The following is an 8,975-nucleotide window of genomic DNA, read 5'->3' on the forward strand; positions in this document are numbered from 1 at the left end:
GTTGTTCCTGAAGATACTGATGCCACCAAATCAATGGTCGAAGAGCTGGAACATGTTATATTGATCGAGTACTTGCCCGAGAGAAAGGTATACCTGGGAACGGGATTAACCCCCGAGCTAATGAAAAAAACTTATCCAATTTCTTATTGATAACATAGATTGTTTTGCTTGGTCCCATTTAGACATGACAGGGATTCCACCGGAGGTAACGACACATCGGCTAAGCCTGGACCCTAGATTCAAACTGGTGAAGCAAAAGAGAAGACCTCAGTCCGAAGTAAAGCACGCATTCATAAAGGACGAGGTAACTAAACTTCTCAAAATAGGATCCATTCGGGAGGCCAAATATCTCGAATGGTTAGCCAATGTAGTTGTAGTCCCTAAAAAGGGGACAAACTTGAATGTGTGTAGATTATAAGGATTTAAACAAGGCGTGCCCCAAAGATTCTTTTCCACTGCCTAACATCGATCGCATGATCGATGCCATGGCCGACCACGAGATCCTTACTTTTTTCGATGCCTATTCCGGGTACAATCAAATCCAAATGAACTCGGAAGACCAAGAGAAGGCTTCATTTATCATTAAGTATGGAACATATTGTTATAATGTAATGCCCTTCGGGCTAAAAAAATGCACGAGCTACTTACCAACGCCTAGTGAATAAAATATTTAAAGAACAAATAGGTAAATCAATGGAGGTTTATATTGATGACATGCTAGTTAAGTCCCTGCACGCAGAAGACCATTTGGCTTATTTGCAGGAAACGTTCGAGATTTTAAGGAAATACAAAATGAAGCTCAACCCCGAGAAATGTGCTTTCGGGGTTGGTTCGGGCAAGTTCCTTAGCTTCATGGTATCAAATCGGGGGATTGAGATCAACCCCGATAAAATAAAAGCCATCGAAGACATCGCCGTCGTAGATAGTGTAAAAGCCATACAAAGGCTAACTGGACGGATAACTGCCTTAGGCCGATTCATTTCGAGGTCATCGGATTGAAGTCACAGATTTTTCTCTTTACTCAAAAAGAAGAGCAATTTCGTCTGGACCCCGGAATGCCAACATGCATTGGAGGAGTTGAAGCGATACCTATCGAGCCCACCACTGCTTCACACTCCAAAGGAAGATGAGAAACTTTACTTGTACTTGGCAGTATCAGAAATCGCAGTAAGTGGTGTCCTAGTTCGGGAAGAGCAAGGTACGTAATTTTCCGTTTATTATGTAATTAGGAGAAGCAGAAACTAGATATCCACACTTAGAAAAAATGGCACTTGCACTGATAAGCGCCTCTAGAAAGTTAAGACTATACTTTCAATGTCACCCCGTTACGTATTAACCATTTACCCACTTCGTAATATTTTGCACAAACCCGAACTATCGGGTCGATTGGCCAAATGGGCCGTCGAACTCAGTGGGTAAGACATCGAATATCAACCTCAGACGGCCATCAAGTCTCAAATTTTAGCAGACTCTGTGGCCGATTTCACATCAACCCTCGTACCTGAAGTTGAAAAGGAACTCTTGTTAAAATCGGGTACGTCATCGGGTATGGACCCTTTTCACAGACGGTGCTTCAAATGTGAAGGGGTTCGGGCTAGGCATCATTTTGAAGCCGCCCACGAGTAGCACTATTAGGCAATCTATCAAAACTTCTAGGTTGACTAACAATGAGGCCGAGTACAAGGCCATGATTGCAGGTCTCGAGCTAGCTAAAAGCCTGGGGGAAGAAATCGTTGAAGCCAAGTGTGAAGTGGTGAACCAAGTATATAAAACCTTCAATGTTCGAGAGGATAGAATGCAAAGGTATTTGGACAAGCTGCAGGTAACTTTGCACCGTTTTAAGGAATGAACTTTACAACATATACCTCGAGAACAAAATAGTGAGGCTGATGCACTTGCAAACTTGGGGTCGTCGGACGAGGAAGATGATATCAGCTCGGGGATTATCGTTCAACTCTCGATATCCGTGATTGAAGAAGGCCATGCCGAGGTAAACTCTACAAGATTAACGTGGGATTGGAGGAATAAATATATTGAATACTTGAAGAATGGAAAGCTCCCATCAGACCCTAAAGAGTCGAGGACCTTACGAACCAAAGCTGCTCGATTCACATTGGCTGAAGATGGAATATTATATAGAAGAAAATTTGATGGACTATTGGCAGTGTGCTTAGGGCCATGAGGAACCAATTATGTTTTACAAGAGGTCTATGAAGGCACTTGTGGGAACCACTCAGGCGCCGAATCACTGATTCACAAAATCATTAGAGCAGGATACTACTGGGATAGCATGGAAAAATATAATAAGGAGTTTGTTCGAAAATATGATAAATGTCAAAGGTTTGCACCAATGATCCATCAGCCCGAAGAACAACTTCATTCAGTCCTATCTTTATGGCCATTCATGAAATGAGGGATGGATATCGTTGGCCCCCTTCCAGCGACACCAGGTAAAGCTAAGTTCATTTTATTTATGACTGACTATTTCTCTAAGTGGGTTGAAGCACAGGTGTTCGAGAAAGTGAGTGAAAAAGAGGTTATAGACTTCATCTGGGATCACATCGTGTATCGATTTGGGATACCCACAGAAATAGTATGCGACAATGGTAAGCACTTTATCGACAGTAAAGTGACGAAATTTCTTGAAGACCATAAAATAAAAAGGATATTGTCAACACCGTATCACCCTAGTGGGAACGGACATGCCGAATCGACGAACAAGACTACCATCCAAAACCTGAAGAAAAGGTTAAACGAAGCTAAAGGAAAATGGAGAGAAATTCTGCCCGAAGTCCTTTGGGCATATCGAACAACATCGAAATCCAGTACATGGGCAACCTCGTTTTCCTTAGTGTTTGGCTCTGAAGCCTTAATTCCAGTCGGAGAACCCAGCGCAAGGTTTTGACATGCATCGGAGGAATCGAACCGCGAGGCTATGAATACTAGCCTCGAATTATTATATGAAAAATGGGAAGCAACACTTGTTAGAATGGCTATACAAAAGCAACAAATCGAAAGGTACTATAATAGAAGAACCAACCTTCGCCACTTCAGGGTCGGGAACTTAATCCTAAGGAAGGTCATCATCAACACTTGAGATCCTAATGAAGGGAATCTCGGCTCGAATTGGGAAGGACCCTATCAAGTCCTCGATATAGTCGGAAAAGGGTCTTATAAACTCGGAACGATGGATGGCGAACCATTACCAAATAACTGGAACATATCACTTCTCAAACGGTATTATTATTAAGGTATGAATTTCTCCCTTCTTTCATTTCAACCGACATCGGACCCTCAAAAAACCCAATGGGTAATAAGACGAAAGGGGGAAATAATAGCCATCTTTTAGAGGCCATATGGGCCTAACCTAAAAGAGCCTAAGGGCCAATACATTTAGAGTTCGAGACTTTGTTCTCACTCAACTCGGACCTAAGGGTTCCACTATTCCGAGTTCAAAAAAAGTTGATTTGAACTTAGCTCAAGGATCCGGCATAAAACCTTAAGGGGTATGTTACTGTAAGTTCGAAAATTACCCATTATTTGATAAAAAAAACATAAGAGTTTATTCTATTCTAAGTTCGAAACATACTCGAACTCAGCTATAAAAACAGTGCAATCATGGCATCGATCAAGCCATCCGAAATCTCGAATATATTATTGAGCTCGGGGACTCGCCCTTGCATGTCAAAAAAAACTAAGGGTTTTGTTCTAAGTTTGAACTAGTGGTCACTCGATTACGGAGGCTGCAACAACAAAGCTTTCACAAGGAAAAAGCACAAAACACGTCTGAACATAAAATTGAGAAGACATTCAAAAGAAGTTTTTCTATTATATATTGATAGAAAAGGTTATGTACAAGAGACCGATCAAGGTCTTACAAAAAGAGAAACTAAGTCCTAACTATGGCCAGTTTCGACCTCTTCTTCGGGAGCAACTTCTCCTTCAGGCCCCTTATCGGATCCACCTCGAGTGCCTTCTTCTTCATCATCTTCGTCGTCAAAGGAGGCAAGCTACCTGACTTCGGCCTCAAGCACCTTGTCTCAGGCTATCTCCTCGGAGAGGTCAAAACCTCAAGTATGGATTTCCTCGAGGGTTTCCCTCCGGGATTGACACTTTGTCGAGTCAATGATCCATTGCTATCGGTCAGAAGCCTCCCTTACTTGCATTTGAGCAGCCTCAACATCGGCCCGGTACATGGCAATGGACTTGTACGCCATGAATTTTGTCTTCTCGATCTCCGCCTTGGCCTTAACAAGCCCTGTTTCAAGCTCCTCGATCCTCTTAGCTTGGGCCAAACTTTTCTCTTTGACGCCCGAAGTTGAACCTCGGCCGATGACAGTTTGGCCGAGGTAGTTTCTTTTTCTGCAGCCAGGCGGTCCATATTCTCCTTCCACCGATCACAATCAGCCTTTACTTGATCAACTTCTCCCCGAAGCAGCTCGATCTTTTCAACCTTTTGCTGCAACTGAGATAGTGAAGTATTAGCCTCCACAGTTGGGTCGAGTCCTTACTTTATCAAAAGGATGCTCACCTGCTTATCTAGCTCGGCCTCTTCCTCATGAGCCTTGGCCTAATCCGCTTGAAGGTCCTTTATAGTTTTGTCTTTTTGGCAGTAAAGAAGCTTCAAAGCGTTCCTCTCCTCTGAGACCCTTTGGAGCTCGGTTTTACACTGGCTAAGGTCAGCTCAAAACTTGGCGAAGGCCTATACAAAAAAGGAAAAAACAAGTCAGATTTAGAGAAAAAGAAAAAGGAGAGAAAAGAAAAGAAGTGCAGTAAACTGATTCTTACCCGAGATAAGAGACGTTGGGCCTTTTCTAAAAGAATAGAAGCATCATCGATGTTAGAGGCATCATCGACTCCAGTAAAGCAATCCCGAAAGGGATCCCCTACACTAGAGTCTCCGCCTATATCAGAATTCTTCAACTTTTGAGCTTCCCTTAGTGCCTCCTCAGAAAAGGTCAGGAGAGAAGGCAAGTGACCTGCTGTCATGGTCCCGAGCAAGTCGCTCGGGATGCTCTGATCTATCTTCGGGGTCTCGGAACCGGCCCCGTGTAGTAAAGTTGTAGATGGCCGAGAAATGGTCTCGACCTCTGGTAATTCGGGATCCTCACCCGATTTATTTTTGTAAGCCTCCTCGACACGAGGCTTGATTTTAGCAGCCGTCGTCGACTCGGAAGGTTTGGTGACCTCGACGGCTTTCCTAGGTCGGACCGTCTGTGCCGAGGCATTTTACTCCCCCCCCCTTCTTCTTCTTCTTCTTCTTCGTCTCTCAGTTTTTGGACCGAGTCCATCGTGAGAGCGATTACTTTCCTCATCACCCTTCAAAGTTTGGGCTTGGGGTCCTCGGACTGCGAGGCAATTTTCCTCTTCTTGTCTTCCTCGACTTCGGAGCCGGGGACTTGGTTTCTTCCTCGCCACTTGAAGGCCTCAAAATGGAATCCTTAGTCAGGCCTACATGAAAGAAAATTAGTGATGAATGGAGTATAGAAAGTGTTTTAGAACATGAAAAAGGAGATCCTTACCGTGGTTCTTGGCCTCCCATATGCCCTTTGCCAAATCATGCCATGCACGTTCGGCATATGTGAAAGTTGAGGCTAACTTCCGAACCCAAACTTCGAGGTCAGGTATCGCTTGAGGCATCCAAGGAACAGCTGCATATCGAAAGGGGATGTCAGGCGAAGTCGAAGAAGGTAGAAGGGCAAAGTTTAGAAGATCACTTACGGTTGAAGTTTCACTCCTCGTGGAAAGGCATCTTCTCTTTCGGGATAATGTCGCACGTCTTCACCCGTATAAAATGGCTCATCCAACCCTGATCCTTATCCTCATCGATGCTCGAGATCAAGGCCTTCGTTCCTCGGCATTAGAGCCTGATTAGTCCTCGGTAGATTCGAGGCTAGTACAATCGCATGAGGTGATTTAGAGTGAACTCTAGCCCCTCGGCCTTGCTAGAGAAGAAGCGCATCATGATTACTATGCGCCATGGAGAGGGGTGGATTTGGACGAGGGTGACCTGATATCTTTTACAAAGATCAATAATTACTGGGTCAAGGGGACTCAGTGTGAAGGGGTAAGTGTAAACACTTAAGAACCTCTCCACATAGGCGGTGATGGTCTCTTCGGGAGTAGGAATTTGCACCACGACCTAGCGACCCCAGTTGCAGTCCCTATTCACGGCCTCGAGGTGACTCTTCGATATTGAGCACATGTACATTGACACATGCTCACATCGGTATGGGATCGATGAAGGGTTTTCGACCTTGAAATCGGATTTTAGAGTACACGAGCCGGGAACATAATCATGGGGAAGAGGCTCTGCCGGCGTCTTGCCACCGGACGGCCGAGAAGAGGTGCAAGAAGCTTTCTCTTTCTGTGGTACAGTCTTTGAGGTTTTCTCCATTTGTATAAGTAAAAAAGAGCGAAGAAAGATGGAAAATCAGTGGTTTCGGTGCTAATGACAGTGGTTCTACAGACGGCAAAAAAGAGGAGATGAAAAGAGTAAGAATACTTAGAGGTTTGATTAGAGTAAAAGTAAAGTTTGATTCAATAAAGGAGCGGGTATTTATAAGTTCACGGTGATAGTTTGGTGGCGTTAGTGGCCGACCGCTAGCTGACAAACATTAATGATTTGGGGAACTGAACTAACGGGACATTTCGATCACATCTGTCACTTACGTCATAAGGACGACGTCATGATCGAGGTTTCGAAAAATCAAGGCTCAATCCGTTGCTTATTATTTTATTCCAAGAAACGCGGGGACTATCTGTATACAGTCGAAATCGGGCATGTCAGATTTCATATAGGCACGAGGAGCTGCCTTGAGAGTAAGCTCGTAATAAACCAGACTCGAGCTCAATGGCAAAGTACGGAGCACGAAAATCGAAGTGTTCGCTGAAGATCGAGACCGAGCATGACCGATTTCGAGTAAGGCATAATAACAGAATGGCGAGATATTAGCAACCGACCGAAGGTCTCAGCGAAAATCTCGGAACAGATCAAATCAAGCGGTTATTGACGTCAATCATGGGAATTGTTTTCATGATTAGAATTGTATCTTATTTAGGATTCCTCTACTATATAAAGAGGGACCCTATTCATTTGTAAGGGGCATTGATTCACTGATAAAAATATATAAAAATGCTACTCTCTATTTTACTTATTATCCATTACTGTTCATAATTGTTCTTTACTGTTCTTCTTACCCAACTTCGAGACCCTCATGAATCGAGGTCGAAAGCGCTGCTAGAACACTTGTTTGATTTATTTTGCTATTCAGATTATCTATTTCAATTCCTTGTTTGTCAATTGGTATTGGATTAAATTACCTATCTTTAAAACCTCTAAACAAGTTTAATTGTTACTCGAATTTTAGGGTAAATACTAGGCGTATTGATTAATTTTGTTATTAATGGTAATATTCATAGTTGTTATAAAAAAAAAATATTCAATTATTACAGTGGTGGTGTCATACCCGAGACGAGATAATAATTTACAACTAGACTAGTTCGTCACGTTTTAGCATTTTCGTCTCTCTGCACCGTTCCTGATCTATGGTACAACAATATATTGAACTAGAAATATGGAACAAAGAAAAATAAAAATCTAAGAGCCTATTTGTTGGTATCGTGACAATTTTCCCATTCAATTTTTTAGTATAATAGTTTCTAAATAATTTGGCAGTAATTAAATGATTTAGCTCTGTCATTACTTCTGTGGTCACATCGGCTTTAACTTGGCCTGATTAAAGGGTCATGTTTTTGAGCAATAAAGGATTAAACTTTCCTAATGTATTTAGGTCTTTATAATTCATACAAGAACCCCGATCAGTGAAAATAATCATGGCCTAAGCAATTAATGGAGACAAACTTAAAAATCCATACTAAAAGGAAATTTTCAAATTAGAGAGAGCTAGATTACAAAACCAGTAATGATTCAAGGAATACAGGTTACTATTTTTTACCATTCTAATTAACTTATAGTAAATCAGCTTAATTACTGCTATAAAATTTATATAAAAATATATCCCCCAACTTGTGAAACAGCTAATAAAGATACGGAAGAAAAGAGAAAAAGGAAAGTAATTGTACGTTTCACATGTTTGAAAATCATTACTACTTAGTTGTAGCTAGAAGTGCTATGTAACTTAAGAGATGATTGTTAGAGGAATGTCTGGTGCACATGATAGGTTGGGGCCACCAACTCAAATGTCGACAAAGGAAGAGGAAATCGAAAAAGAAATAAATTCAAAACCCAAAACTAGCTGTTATTATGCTATGAATAACTTAAGCACATTCGGGCCACATATGATTGCAAGTCCAGTACAACGTATGGATTCGAGCCTACAAATAGACAAAGGCCTATAGAGTGTCAACATATCAATTCACTGGTAAGCCAATCGGACAATAACAAAGTTAAAATCCTTAGAGGCTTTTCCTAAGGCTTGTCTGGAGGAAAAGTATTAAAAATAGCACGGAGTATCCAATTTTCGAACTGATAATTGAAAAATAACCAACATTTACAAAGTCATTGAAAAATAGTCACTATTTTGTTGCAATATGGAAAGTGCAAGCATAATATATTAGAGTTTGGTGCACATGTGTATGAACTTCCAGCAGCACACAGAAAATTCCAGCATAATATACTAGAAATTGGAGCACCTGTGTATGAACTTCCAGCATATTATGCTGGACCAATATATTATGCTGGAACTCCATCATAATAAATATACTGGAGTTCCAGTATAATATACTGGAACTCTAGTATATTATGCTGGAAGTTCACATGTAAAAAATTCGAACTCTAGTATATTATGCTGGAATATTTTTCGGATTTTGAACAGTATTTTTATTAAAAAATGGCTAAATTTTTATTAATTTTGAAATTGTGACTATTTTTTAATTACTACTTATAAATTTAATTATTTTTTAATTTCACCCTGAACAAACTACTTTGCCGCTAACTACAACTTGCAGGCCCA

The sequence above is a fragment of the Nicotiana tabacum genome, chromosome 22 (assembly GCF_000715075.1).
Source record: "Nicotiana tabacum cultivar K326 chromosome 22, ASM71507v2, whole genome shotgun sequence".
Classification (NCBI taxonomy): Eukaryota; Viridiplantae; Streptophyta; class Magnoliopsida; order Solanales; family Solanaceae; genus Nicotiana; species Nicotiana tabacum.